This window comes from Gracilinanus agilis, chromosome 3, assembly GCF_016433145.1.
Source record: "Gracilinanus agilis isolate LMUSP501 chromosome 3, AgileGrace, whole genome shotgun sequence".
NCBI lineage: Eukaryota > Metazoa > Chordata > Mammalia > Didelphimorphia > Didelphidae > Gracilinanus > Gracilinanus agilis.
In genome coordinates, this window is record NC_058132.1 from 675,605,737 (window position 1) to 675,622,028 (window position 16,292).

The 16,292-nt window shown below is 34.4% G+C and overlaps 1 protein-coding gene across 1 annotated transcript in view; it reads left to right on the top strand.

Annotated features, from left to right (window-relative positions):
• Positions 1 to 16,292, top strand: part of NAALADL2 (N-acetylated alpha-linked acidic dipeptidase like 2) — a 412,400-nt gene that overhangs the window by 272,364 nt on the left and 123,744 nt on the right. The window lies entirely within an intron of this gene.

The following is a 16,292-nucleotide window of genomic DNA, read 5'->3' on the forward strand; positions in this document are numbered from 1 at the left end:
CCTTTTCTGCAACAAACTTGAAGGGAAAATACTTGTAATAAATGTACTTCATCCAAGAAAACATTCTGCACCTTGAAGCCACCATCTCTTTGTCAGAAGGTAGATAGACGCTTCACCAACATTCCTTCAGAATACTGATTGATCATTATGCTAATCAAGGTTTGTGAGTCTCAGATTTTTTTTCCCTATAAAATGATGCTGCTTTTATAACTTTGTTCTCCTTTCTATTCACTTTACTCTGTACCAGTTCAAATCTTCCCAGGTTTGGCTGAAACTGTCCCTTTCAATCATGTCTTATAATTGAATAATGTTTAAAACCATTCATATAACATAATTCATATATCTATTCCCCATCTGTTGAACATCTTCTTTGTTTCCAATTCTTTATCACCATGAAAATAGTTGTGCTATATAGACAGAAAGAGAGAGAAAGTAATAAATGCCCTTTTTTTCTGTTTCTCTAATCTCTTTGAGATATAGCCTAAAAGTGGTATTATAAAGTCAAAGAGAATGAACAATTTTATGACTTTTGGGGTACAATTCCAAATTGCTTTCCAGAAGTTTTACCCCTTTACACTCCACTAATGTATTTCATTCCATAAAGTAACCCTTTGGTAATTTTTTTGCTAAGGCAATGAAAAAATAAATTTATTTAAATAATATACATATAGAAAAGAATGGTGTATATATATTGTATATATAAAATTAAAGGAATCAGAATGGGCAAAGAGGTAATAAAATTCTCTTTTTGCACTTGATATGATGGTATATATGAAAAATCCTAGAGCACTATCAATCATTTTAGTAAAATATCAGAATATAAAATAAATCATCAGCATTTTTATATATCATCAACAAAGTCCTGCAAAAAAAAGTTAAATGTAACCCATTTAAAATAACCATAGATAGAATAAAATTCCTAGGAGTATGCCTGCTAATCATAAACCCTTGGAACTATCTGAAAATAATTATAAAAGAAATTTATACAAATGAAATCAGATTCAATTAATAGGAAAAATATTGTTTGTAGGTGGACAGAGACAATTTAATTAAAATGGCAATTCTACCTGTGGAGATCTCTTTATCATCTCTGATAATCTTATAAGGACAGTTTAGTTGATAAGGAAATAAGGAGAGGACAAGGGAGTTGTCTTTTACCTCATGCTTCCAGCTCTGGCTCTAGGAGCATGGAGTTTATTTTATATATATATATATATATATTTCAAGGCTCATTTCACACAAAAGAATCCCCCTGAAACTTTGCAGATGCACAGAAGTTACAAATTATGTCACATCAAAGCACAAAACATTGGCTTCAGAATAGACCAAGGCCAAGGCTGAATTTTGACTAGGTTCTTATCAGAAAGCCAAGTCGGGGAGTATCTTGGCCTTGGCTATAACAGGCAGCAGCATTCCTTGCTGTGTTAACAGTGTTAACCCTTTAAATTCAGGTTTGATAGGAACTTAAAGCTTTTCAATAAGGTCATAATACTTTTCAAGAAGAAATCACAAGGATCACAAAAGGGGTCAAAAGAGTAGTCTCAGATTTTTATCTAGTCTCTTATTGGCTTCCCACATTCTACCTAAACTAATCTACTTATTCAACTCCATTCCAATTAAATGACCAAAACCATTATTTTGTTGAACTAGAAAAAAATAATAAAATTTATTTAGAAGAACAAAAGATCAAGAATATTGAAGGAATTAAGGGAAGAAATATAGAAGGAGATCTAACAGTGCCATATTTTAAACTGTTATAAAGCCATAATTATCAAAACTATCTAGGACTTGCTAAGAAATAGAAAATTAGATCAGTGGAACAGAACTGACATGCAACCAACGATAGTAAATACATATATATAGTAACTGTGTATTTAACAAACTTAAAGATCCAAGCTTTTAGGATAAAAATTCACAACTTGGTAAAAGTTGTTGGAAAAACAGGAGAGCAGTCTGGTAGACATTAGATATATACCAATATCTTATACCATTTACCATTGATTCAGAATCAAAATGGATGCATGACCTAGGCATAAAGGTAGATATCATATGCAAATTAGAACAACAGTGAATGTATTAGCTATCAGATATATGGATAAGAGAAGAATTTATGAATAAACAAAAATGAAAATATTGTGAGACATAACATGGATAATTTAAAATACAGTGAATAGTTTGTAAAACTAAAACAATATATTCACAATTAGAAGGAAAGAAAATTGAGGGGAAATTTTTGTAGACTATTCCTTGAATAGAGATCTCAAATCTAAAACATAGGGAGAACTTTTTCAAATTTATAAGAATATGTCATTCCTCAGATGACAAATGGTCAAAAGATATGAAGAGAGTTTTTATGTGAAAAAATCAAAGCTATGTAACAACTCTGAGATATCATCTCATACTTCTCAGATTAACAAAAATGACAAAAGGGCAAAATGAAATAGGATGAAGAAGGGGTAGAAAAATGATGACACTAATACACTGTTGGGGAACTGTGAACTGATCCAACCATTTTGAAGAGCAATCTGTAATTATGCTCCCAAAGTTATAAAACTGGGTATACCTTTTGACCCAGCAATACCACTATTATGTTTATTTCCTAAGGTGATCAGGGAAAAATGAAAGAACCTATATATTGTAAAATATTTAGAGCACCTCTCTTTGTAGTGTCAAAGAACTGGAAATTGAGGGATGCCCATGAGTTGGAGAATGACTAAACAAGTTATGGCATATGATTGTGGTAGAATATTCCTTGGTCATAAGAAATTATGTACAGGTCTTGTGAAAAAATAGTGCCAGGAATGCTAAAGCTCAGAATGAGTTGAAGATGGATGGGAAAGTAAAAGGACAACAAAAAAGGGCTTTTAAAATTGTGTTGGAAGGAAAAGGAGGGATCAAAGAGGGGATAAGGCCTTTGTTTGGAATCAGATAAGATGATGATAATGGATAACAGAGAGAAGGCAAAGCCACTCAATTTTTATTTTATTTCTGTTCTCTCTGCAAAAGAGAATACTCTTTACACTGAAAAAAGAGAAAAATGATTAATGGGGAATTCAGACCCAAGAAGTAAGGAAATGGTAAGAGGAAAGCAAGCTGCTCTTGATGAATTCAAAGCTCAAACTTGGGAGTTAGGTACTATTACTATCCCCATTTTACAATAGAAAAAACTGAGGCAAGCAGAGGTATCAGTGATATATGAAAACTCAAAGAAAACAGAAGAGTTTCTCCAATAACAAAATTGGAGAAAGATAATTTTCCCAGTTTTCAAAAAAGGAAAGAGAACCAAATCTGTAAACTACTGGCTACTGCACTTTATTAATTCCTGGAGAACTTCTTATAAGCAATGTTTATCTAAAAAGGAAGCAGTCATTTCCAAAAGCCAGCATTGCTTCATCAAGAACAAGTTATACTATCCTAACTTTATTTCCTTTTGTGACAGAATTACTGAACACATAGATAAGGCAAATTCTATACTTGCCATAGATTTTGGCAAAGCCAAAGTATCTCATTCTCTTTTAGAGTAGAAAATGGAGAAATAAAGGTGAGATGATAATACTCAGATGTGTTAAGAACTAGTTGGATGACTGGACTTAAAGAGTAACTTTTAATGGTTCAATATCAAGACTTGTTTAGTGGAATACTCCAGAGATATTCACTTAGCCTGTGAGAGTTAATAAAAAATTTTTGATGATGTGGCCAAAGATATAAATTATATGTACACTGAATGACAAAGTAAGGATTCTGCATGATCTTGACAATCTAGAGTATTTGATTTAACCTAATATGATGAAATTCAGCAAGTAAAAATACAAAATCTTTTGCTTGAATGCACACACACACACACACAAAAAAACTGCAATTGTATGGTGGGCATGGCATCAATAGGTTTTGTTGTTCTGAAAAGGAAGAACTGGAGGACTGGAAACTCAGACTAAGTCATGAATCTGATATGGCAATCCAAAAACCTAATGCAAACTTGGGCTCTTTTGGGAGGATCCCAGTTTCTAGAAAAAGGGAAAAAACAATTCCTCAGTACTCCACCCTCTGTTAGAATTTACCTATTCAGTTCTGCATGCTTTCATTTGAGAGTGATGTTGATAAAGTACAGTAGGAACAGAGGACAGAATCCAATGTGATGAAGGGCCTTAAATTTGATTGATGGCCATGCTTAATGGTGAAAGAATGGTTTGGGGTAGATATGATACCTGTATTCAACAATTTGAAGGGATATAATGTGGAGGAGGGATTAAACTTACTCTGCTTGGTACCGAAGAGCATTGAGTGTAAGCTACAAAAAGGCTACTTTTGGCTTTATGTAAGAAAAAAAAGACAAATGAAAAAAAAAAAAAACAACTAACTTCTTAACAATTAAAATTGTCAAAGAGTTGGATTTATTCCCTCAAAAGGCAGTGAATTCTCCCTCCCTAAAAGTCTTCAAAAATACTAGATGACCCCCTATCAAGAATATTATAGTGGGAATTCCTTCAACTATGAGTAAGACCACTTGGAAGAGGTTTTTCAACCTCTCAGAACCTGTGGTTCTGTACATTCTTTTTTCTCTCTCATTTCCTTCTCCAACAACTATCAAAATAGCACAAATCTACTTGGAACTCTTATCTTGTTTACTCCCTCCATTACTCTTAAAGACAAGGATGAGGGAATGCTTGTTTCTTTCCCCCTTTATTATAGGAGAACATTTTACATGATATTATACTTCTTTCCATAAATCAAATACATTTAACTTTTTTTTTGGTTCTCTTGAACTCCCACATTCGCATCTTTTAGTTTCTACTCAGTTCCAGTCTTTTTGTTAGGAATACTTTGATATAACTTATATTTCATTAAAAGTTCCATTCACCACTCCACTTTTATAAGATTGGATGGATTATCCTTCTTTGTAATACTTTAACTTTTGCCCTTTGACAATCATCACGTTCCCAGTTCCTCTCTCGACATCGTTTGCTGCTTACACAACTTTTCAAAGAGAACTATTTTTGAGGGAGGTTTACATTTTTTCTTCTGATTTATTAATTCTCCTTGTCATTCATTTCTCTCAAGTTATTTATTTTTCTTTTTGTATCTCTTGCTTCATTTCTTATTACTCTTTTAGATCCTGTGCCTAAGACTTTCTTTCCTCTGAGGCTCTATTTAGACTTCATATGGAGATAATTTTCTTTTTCCATGTCCACCTCTTAGGCTTCTCTCAACCCAAAGCCTTTTAATTGCCATTTTCTTTGTCATTCTTCTCCTTGCATGTATCTCCTGCTTGAGTTTCTAGACTGAGGCTTTTTTTTAAATCAGATTCTGATCTCTTTCATTTTCTTGATTACTCTGAGCAGGCCTGGATTGATTTTAGATGTGCTGGCTAAACTAGGCTCCACTTTCTATTGGAATTCCTGGGGTTTGGCTGTTTCCTGGTGGCTAGACATAGGTTTTGGCCACGAGCCCTTTTCTGTCTCTTTCTCCTTACTTATTCCCAAACAATTGGCTCTGTTGTTGATTTGACTCTGACAGGCTATAACCACATGCTGTTGATTGGATTGGAAGCTCGCCTCCTTAGAATCCCAGTTTCATTGTTTCCCAGGTGTTACCTTGGCCCTTTTTCTTGCTGTGGCCCTGACATGGACCGCCCTGGAACTGGTCCCTCTTTGTCTGCTGCTGTGGTTCAGGTGTACAGGATGCCTGGGGGCTACTCTGGCCATCTCTCTTGCTGTGGATCCAGGACTTTTCCATACTTAACCTCCCTACCGTGGCTTTTCACCACTTGGAGCCTCTTATTTTTTTTCAATCCAGTTCAAAGCTTTTCTTCTTTAGTTTTATCTATTATTGCTTCTGATGTCCTTTTAGATTTTTGTGGAGGTGTTTGTGGGGGACCTACAGTCTTCTGGGTAACAACAAGCCAACATCTTCACACGATTCCTCTAATTTATCCTCTCTCAGACTCAGGCTCCTCATCCATTAAGTGGCAGTGATAATAATACTTAGCACCTAGGATCAAATGAGACGATGTAGGCACAAAATGTCACAAATATTAAAGCACTATGTAAATGTCAACCATTAGTAGCATAGGCAAGTGTTTTAACTTCTCTGGGACAACTCTCTGAAGTTCATCTTATAAAACAGAGATGGGTGGCCACCTACTTCAGTGGAAAGAATTCTCATACCTGTAAGTCTAAGCAGCAATATTAGAAATGGCTGTCAAGATATTTTTGAATCTGGAGATCCATATTAGAAATAAAGTATTTTACCATATTTCTCTAATAAAAGGAAAATATTGATTTTTTTATCCTAAAATCCCAAAGTAAAAAGTAGATCTTAGGAAAATTAATTGAACATATAGAAGCAAGAAGAGGCTATTCTATTACTCTCTATTTTGGGAAGCAATATAGCCTTGAATCCATCAACCAATATTCATTTATTAAGCATCTACTGTATGCTATGTTCTGTGCTAGACTCCAAGGATACAAAGAATGAAACAATACCCTACTTTAAGGTCTTTATATACTTTCAACCTCAGTTAAAAGAATAGAGGAAGAGGATGGGAAGAAAAGTAGATAGGTGAAAGTTTATTAATTTTGCACTTTTTTTGCTAGTCTGTGAGAGTTTGGAGATATTTAAAGATTCTTTTCATTATATTAACAAACTTCTCCAGGAATTCTTAGAATCTTTGTAAAAAGAAGAAAGGGAAGAAGAAAGGAAGGAGGGAGGGAGAGAATGAACCAGGAAGGAAGGAGGAAGAGAAAAAGGAAAGAAGGAAGGAGGGAGAGAACAAGGAAGGAAGGGGGAAGAAGGGAAGGAAGGAAGGAAGGAAAGAAGTAGGAAATAAATATGTATTAAACACATACTATGTCAGTACCCACGCCTAGCACTTTTACAAATATTATCTCGTTAAATCCTCACAATTACCCTGGGAGGTAAATGTGATTCTTATAGTCATTTCACAGATTAGGAAACTGAATTGAACAGAGGATAAGTGACTTGACTAAAGTTATACAGTTTATAAAGCATCTGAGGCTGGAATTGAACTCAGGTCTGCCTGACTCCAGGCCCAGTAATTTATCGACTGCAGCAGTTAGTAATTATGGGTCTGGACTGGTGGTTTCATTGGTTTAGGGAAAGACTCCAAGTCATGCAAAACCTTTTTCAGTAATGTAAGTCAGCACATTCTTTTCAATTTATGACCTTAGAAGATTTTGGGTCACTGAAAAATTAAGATAATTGCCCAGGGTCACTCAGCCAGTAGTTGACAGAAGTGAGTTTTAAACTCAGGACTTCTTGTCTCTAATCTGGCTCTTAGTCAAGATTTGAGTGCTTTAAATTGCCAAAAGGCACAAAATTTAGGAAAGACTCCATCAGTGTCCATGATGCTACACGGTGCCTGAGTAATTATACTGAATTTCACAAATATCAACTTTCTATTGAAATTAAAAAAAATCCCTCTGGACTTTTGGGAAAATCCCTCTTTCTCTGAGTGATTTGTAAAGTTTGGAGAAATACAGTGCTGTAAACTTTTTAAAAGGTGCCTTTAAAGATCATTTGCATTTCTGAACTCTCTGTCACCAGAAGAAATGTGGAAAGTATTCTAACACAAATTCTGAGTATTTAATGTTCATACTAGTAGTTCAAGAAATAGCAACAAAATACTGCCCCATGTAAAACCACACACTCTGCCTCAATGTCACTGATGTTTATGCAGCCCTTCCTAAATTCTGTGCTGTATTCACAATTTAAAATTCTCAAGTTCTTGACAAAATAGATGAGGAAATTTTGTTATATATTTATGACATCCTCTTCCAATAACTTTTCTGTTGTTCTTAAAATGTGACATATCTTTGCTACCAAAGGACTTGGAAAAAATATTTTTCATCTTCCTTTTTGAAAATAGTGAAGCTCTTATGGATTCCTATCACATTCTAAAGCAGGAGTAATAAATACATGTAAAAATATATATCAAGTGAGTCCCTATTATATTCTTGGATATTTTTGAACAGTTAACTTTTATCAGGCACAACAGGGCAGAAAAAACTATTGGGGAGAAAACTTACTCCATTTGGACTCATAATCATTCTGTGAATCAACAATGATTCATTTAGCACCTACCCTATGCTAGATATTCTGCTAGGTGCTAGGATAAAAAGAAGGAAATTAAATATTCCCACAACAATACTATATTCTTTTGGAAGACCTTGGTTATAATATCAGTGACACTATTTTCTAGTTGTGTGACCAGAAGTAGTAACATAATTTCTTTGGACCTTAACATCTTTATCTATGTAATAAAATGATGGACTTCATGATCTTTGAAGTTCTTTCTGGTTCTAACAATCTATGACTCCTTTTGGGGCATGAAAGTGTTTTGGCTTGTCAGTTGTCTATTCTTTATGTTTTTACATGAATATAACTCTAGTCCCAAAGTCCACTGGTATGGAGACTTCCTCCTTATTGGTAGAGCTCAATGCATGTAAAGAACATTCCTTACTTCATAAATATATTATGAAAAAATATAATATCAAACAAAAGGGCTCCTTTTAGCAACTGCATGGATCATCCCCAATTTTGTCCCTTTTCAAAAGACGATCTATGAAAATACATCTAACAAAAGCCATTTCTGGTATCTAACTTAGTAGAATAAACCTTAGAAAGAAGTAAATTCTTTACTTAATCCTTTATGCGGACACAAGACAGAAACTTTTACAAGAGCATATTAGCACATGGCTGTAATCTTAGCTATCTGGGAGCCTCAAGCTGACAGATTTCTTAACATCTGGAGTTCTGAGCCTCAGTGGATGATGTCAATTGGATATGCACACAAAGTCTGGCATTACTATCGTGAGAACGGAGGAGCAAGGAACAACCAGGTGGCATAAGAAAGTGAGAACAAGGTGAAATTAGACATGAAATAAGTCCAAGCTCCAGTATCAGTCAGTTGTGGAATACAGCCCATAAGTACACCTTTACTTCCAACCTGATTGAGATGGAGAGAATCAATCTTTAAAAAAAAAGGAAAAAAAAGTCTAATTCACAATGTTACTATAAAAATTAAATGAAATGATATATGTGAAGCACTTTGTAAATCTCAGCCGATCATATAAATTATTACCTGTTGTTATGGGAAAGATAGAACTTGAACTCAACTCTTCCTAATTTTGAGACAGATCTTCTATCCAGTATGCCACTCTTTCTCTCACAGAATAAATTGCACCAAAAATTATGCTTTGTACAATTTAATTTAATTTTGAATTTGATTCTATAACCATATCACTTTTTTTGTCACTATCTCTCCAACCAATGGTTGGGCTGGCTTTTTTAAAATACATTTTTTTTAAGTCTTCCCTCCCAACTAATCCCTTTTTGGGTCCTGTTAGTCAGCATATCACCAAGGTAATATAATTCATGACAGCCTTCAAGTCCATGTTATCCATGAAAAATTAGCTTGCAAGCAAATATGGTTTGGTACCCACTAACACAAGATCTCCATCTTCTCTAGGCTCATAGTTTACTCCAGTTATTAGGATGCATCCTCTGACATACTCACAAAAGTCCATGTTGAGTAGAATTCAGATAAAGCCATTGGAAATTAACTTAGAAAAAAAGAATATCGAGATGTATATGCCCAAATGAAGTGGTGGAAGTTTCTGGGGAAATCTGAAGTATGTTCTAATAAAAGCTATGCCTAATCAATGAGGTCTTATAAGACTGGTGAAGCAATCCTGACTGACTCTAGTAATCAATCATTTCATGAGAATGAAAAAAAACATATATATATATATACACATATATGTATACATATATATCATTAATATAGAAAGACAGTTCTTGTCAAGATCAATATCTACTAAGCAGGTACTAAGGGACTGGGTTTATTGATTGAATTTAATATGGGAGTGGAAAACTCAACCCAAATAAAGCTTCTCTGGGCTGGACTTTCTAACTTTTTTAAGCAGACTTTTCTTCCTCCTGCTATTATTATCTGTGTTGTTGTTTTTTTTTACAATTGAAGAAACTGAAGCAGGCAGAGATTAGGTGACTTTCCTAGACTCATACAGTTAGTATCTGAGGCTGAATTTGAATTCAGATCATCCTGACTCCATGCCCAGCACTCTATTTTCTGTGCCATCTCTTTCAGTGCTTCTCAGATTATTTTTTTCCGTGTATTTGAGAACTTAATACTGTTATGATTAAGATTAGATTAGCTGGTTATTAGGTATTGATTATGTATTGATTAGGAAGTACCCATCAGGAAGGAGCTGGAGCTGGGAATTCCAGGTTGGAATGAAGGAGGAGGAAGTGTGTCTGTGCCCTGAGTGTGGACTCCTTTAGTGGTGGGCAAAACTGTTGCCAGCCTGGGAGACCTCAGAGCAAAGGACACCCTACTTCCTGATTTCCCCTGGGATCCTGTGTGGTGTGGCATCTAAGAAAAGGACAAATCTACCGAGCCAAGAGAGGAGGAGAAGTTTGAAAAGTGGGGACAGTGCTTCAAGCAGAACCCTCTCTACCTGGTACCTGAGATCATCTTGACTCTTGGCATCCAGAGATCATCAGTGGATTGCAGCGAGAATCCCAAAGCCACAAAGTCCTAGCTGTACTCAAGCCTGACAGGTTCCAGGTTTGAGGCAGAAACCCAGAGACTCCATTTACAGCAACTTGGGCCCTGTTAGTTTAGATCACTTAGATAAGAGTAGAATAAGTCCTCCCATTGCCCTGTGGTTTTATCCTTTAGATTTTAAGTATAGAAATCCTTTCCCACCTTTTAGTCTAACATAATTAAAGCTGTTAAGTCCCTTTTCCCTTGTTAGCCTGTTACTATACTCTGGTCTAGTGGAAGCTGGGTGACAGTTAAGATCAACTGCCATTCCTGTGGAAATCCAGTAAACTCTGGTCTCTTCACTCTGGTCCAGTCTCTCATAAATCCTAAAGTGTGTTCCCACAAACCACTTAGTTTATTGTAATATCCCTGGTGACCCCATTACCTCACTTATATTTTCCTACAATACAGTGTTTGACACATAGTAGGTCCTTTGTAAATTCTTTTTGATTTACTGAATTTATTGAAAGATTATGGTTTTATTAATTATAAATATCAATATCCAACAGTCACAATTCCTGGCCAAAAGTCACAATTCCACCAGATCTCAATGAGAAATTCTCTACGCTTTGATGGGAAGCTTTTAAAAGTACAATAATTTAATCTTCCTCTCCATCTCTTTTCCTTCCCCTTCTCTTCTTGTGACCTTAGAATATTTAAGCCTTAGTAAACTTTAACCTTCATAATTAGGTTATCAAGTAAGGAGGAAAGTTTCTTAGGAGGTGGAGAGGACAAAAGAATCATCAGAATTTGTCAGTCGTTAGAGGGTATCATTTGGACAATAGTAACCACACAACATTTTTATTGAAATTCTTTTTCTTACCTAGATTTGTACTTAATGTAGAAGATCGAGCCATCTTTCTCTTAAACTAAGATGTGTGTATGATATGATTTGATAAGAAAATAAAGCATATATACCTATTCTCCAAAATGATTCCAAAGAGGGAAATTTAAGTTGCAAATATTCCTTTTGAAATTGTCCATGAAAGATGGCTCTTGAAGTAGCATTAATTTTTGTTGAGTTTTTGGTTCTGTTTTTGCTTCAAAAAGAGGGAAGTTGTCAATAAAATATAGAGTTCAAGTCATAAACCAGTGATCTACCTATCTACCTGCTCATGCCCTGTCCTGGTCAATATAATTGATGCTTTATAATGTTTACTAGATTGTAAATAGAAGTAATTTGGAGTAGACATAAAAAAGAACTTGAGCTTCTAAATATGATTGAGTGATGCTGCCAGCTCCCTACCCCCCTTCTGCCCTGAAGTTTTACTTCATTATAGTTGCTAGATTTAGGTGACTGTTCTTTTACTAATTTCCTATGACATAGCAAAATTCTCTCTCTTCATTTTGATGGTGCTCTAACTTGTATTTTCATCAGCAGGTAATGCAACTGACAAGTATGTATATGAATACTGACATTTCTCATCGATATATATTGTAGTCAAAGAGAGCAATTTGCCCAAAGATCATAGCCTGCCCACCAATTTATCTCACACCTGCCTAAACAGACAGAGGAGTCTAGCTCATCCATCAAAATCTATGATGTAATTTCCATAGAATTTGGAAACTTACAACAAGAAAATGAAAATGGTGTAATCAAGATTTGACACACCAGAACAAACTGTTACAAATCCATATTTCTTAACAATTATCTATCACCTTTCATTGAAAAATGAACACATTTGGAAATATATGTGTTATAATTGCTCAAGCTAAATAGTTTAGCTAGAATCACTAATAATGTGTAATTTTATAACCCCGGGAGATAAAAGAGTGCTGAATTGGGAGTCAGAAGACCTAAGTTTGAATCCTCATTCTTCATTTTATGACCATAGTAGCCTCCAATAACCATATGGCTTGAGTAGGTCTCCTATGTAAAAATAAGAGAGTTTGATTCAATAATTTCTAAGGTTCCTTCTAGATCTAACTTTTTTATCCTATGGCTCATATTTTACAAAGGGAAAAATTGAGCCTAAGAAGATTAAATAGCTCACCTATATCCATTATAGAGATTCAAACCTGGGCTTCCTCAGTGTTTTTTCCATTATAGCTTTTAATGAAAATATCTAAATGTTTCAATATGATACCATTAATGGAATTCTCTATAATTTAAAGTCCAAAAAGATTCAGACTACATAACTAGAGGAAAAATAGAACGGGAAAATATTACCACCATTGTTTTTCATATCTCACAATATGTCCTCATAAATTTCTAGAATTTTAGAGCTGAGAAGGACCTTAGCAACTACTCAGGTCCAAATCCTCCTGTTTTACAAAGAAGGAAATTGAAGTACCAAAATCTTCAGTGGTTTCCTTACATCCAGTGCTCTGTGCTTTCTACTATTTCTTTCTTTACCTATAGTTCTTAAATGTGAATGTAAGAGCTGATGAAGTCGCAGCTGATAAAAGTAAACATTGCATATTATGGATAGGCTTGCATGCTTAGAGTGGATGAATTTAGCAAGTCATGATTTTATCAGCCAATTTCAAGGAATGATGTTTTTCAAACAAACTCTTTTATAAGGCAGGAGATGGTGCAGAAACATGCCTCATCTCTCGTCTTGTAAATATGCAGGAGCCGTCCTCAAAGATGGAAAATCGGTGGTTTGGAAACTTAAATATAAAACATCATTCTCGACGCACTTCAAGCACACGGAAGGAGTCTAAGTTTTTGTTTTATCCTTTATCTTACCTTTGCAGATAGCTAAGTTGGTCCCTAGAGCATGACTGTAAAGTCAAAGAACTGTACCTTCAGCTGAAAATAAAATTCTTAAATATTGGTTCAGTTTTCATTGGGAAGTTTTAGAGCTTTGGGAGCTGGAAGATTCCATTTTAACAGAAATTTATATGTTGCTATTAAGCAAATGCTGCCGTTTTACCTTGAAAATAGAAGTATAAACATTAACACAATTAACAAATTTCCTACTTACACTACAGATATCAGCTGGTGTCTGGTCTGTAGTTTTCATTGCATGCTCATGCACACTCAGAAAAAATAAAACAAATGTATATGTCACAGGTTTTGACAAGTGCACTTGTCCTTTACTGACAAATGTTGGCACTTATCTGATTGTAAATTCTACTTTTTAATCACTCCTTCATAGATAGATAGATAGATAGATAGATACATAGATAGATAGATAGATAGATACATAGATAGATAGATACATAGATATTTAAATAGATAGATATTTAGATATTTAGATAGATAGATAGATAGATAGATAGATAGATAGATAGATAGATAGATATAATGTATATCTACAGAGACATGATAAACAGGGTTGGGTGACTTGCCCAAGGTCATACAGCTAGTAAGTATCTAAGGCCATATTTGATTTCAGGAAGATGAATTTTCCCAACTCAGGCTCCATCAGACTCAATCATCCATTATGCCACATGGCTGTGTGTGTGTACATATTAGTGTGTGTATATATATATAAATATATATACACATTTATACATAAATGTGTATACATATATTTGTGTGTTTGTGAATAAATATTATATGACTATACACATATATAATATGTGTATTGTAGTTAATACATGTTCTTTTTATCATTCATCCATATACAAATTTATAGCATATGTGCATATGCCTGTAGGTATGCAGACATATACGTGTATTATAAGAATTGTTATTATGTCTATAAATTCTACTTTTTATCATTCATCCTTATATAGTATTATGGTATGTATACATATACATATATAGTATTATGGTATGTATATGTATATTTATAGATATTTATAAACATATACATACCATAATACTATATATGTATACATGTATGTGCATGTCATTCTTTATAATCATTCTTTGAATAGAAGCTCTTAAAAATGATTGTTGGAGAATTCAGACACATAAATGCATATATGAATATATGTATATGAGAGGGCATTCTTATAAAATTATGAAAATAGGTATATGGTTATAACTGCCACTGTTCTCACTATTGCCCCAATGAGAGTATTAGTTCATTTCATTTTTTCTATTCCTTTTCTTTTTCATTTTTCCCTCCCTCAGATATCTTGTTAAAAGGACCTCCAGAGTTTCAGTAGTAGGTCAGTTCTTGTATGAATATCTAGATCAAGAGAGGCACGAAAAAAGGTAAATGTACATCTTTGCCAAGAAAGCCCCAAATAGGGTCATGAAGAGATAAAGATGAGGGGGAAATGACTGAACAACAATAACTGAATGTTCAGTACTATCCTGGAGGATGTCCTGGACAAGTTCAAAATGGAAGAGGGATCCTCTGCAGTTGCCAAAGTATTCTAGATTCTCTTACTGATTTTGTTAAGTCTGATAAAATTACAGGGAAGCTCTCTGTTAGGAGGTCTTTGTTTAGTGAATAGGAATTAGCCTAACAAAGAAAAACTAAGCTAATGAAAAATGTTTCTTGTCACACTCTGGCATGATGCCCAAAGGCCTGTTCCTTGAATGGTACACCTGTGCATACCTTAGACACAGGCACTGCAGACAATGCGATGGAGCCATCATTGAATGGGAAGCATAGAGTAGTCTGGATTGCATTTGGGAAAAATTTCTGTGCTGTTAATGTTCCCTCACTACTCCCTATCACAGAAGACCATCCTTTTTGCTGTACAGATATTATCTCTGTTATGTTATGTGGCCTTGAAATACAAACAGCTCAGTGTCTGAAGAATGAAAGTTTGAGAAGACCTAAAGGGAAATATAAAGATGTATATTAGGCACAAATAGGTTGCAACTTATTTCAAAAGCTGCCTTATGCACAGGAAGTAGACTAAGGGACGTTGACAAGGGATTATATGATCCAGAAGGCTGATCATGGAGCAAGAATAAGGAATGATGGAATTCTACACTGGCAAATTGTATTAAAAAGACTAAAAGAAAGGACTCACACTTCGGGCAGGTTCTCTGGAGGCCATTAAACATTTTTGTATATGCTGGAACCTTTTCAGCAGTGTAGCAAAGCCTACGGACCCCTTCTCAGAATAATGTTTTAAATATATGACATAAAGCATATAGGATTATAAAGGAAATTAATTATGCTGAAATATAATTGTGGAAGTATTTTAAAAAGTGAGTTCATATACCCCAAGATAAGAATACCTTCTATAGAACACTTATGAGAGATGTGGATGATGACAATGTGGGATGTAAAGCCATAGCTAGGTTTCCTTCTTCAAAGGCAGAAAAAATAGCCAACACATCCAAGTCATATATATATATATATATATATATATATATATATACACACATATATATACACATATACATATATGTATATATGTCGATATATGTTGTATATGTCAAGTGTATAATATAAAGTACATATATATTATGTTTAAAAATTAACTTATAGAGCAAAAAAAAAAGAATAGAAAAGAAGCAAAGTAAACCACCATACTTGGAAGGAGATGCTTTTGTATTTATAAAGTTGTATCCTACACTTTGCTATATAGGACAAAAACAGGTGAAATCTTGACTAAAGTCTGGCCACTTGACCTGAGTTTTCAGGCTGAGTTCCTATATAACTGGTTTTAGGGGTTGACAGAAGAAGAGTTGAAAGAGAAAAATATTCCACCCGGAACACTCTCACTAGATATTTTGGTTAAGGATTGTAACACTGTTGTAGAGGAGTGATTTTCTTCACCAAAGTAAAATTTCCATACAAATTAAGCCTCTGCCATTTTGTAGCTGCCATTCTCCTTGTTGTTG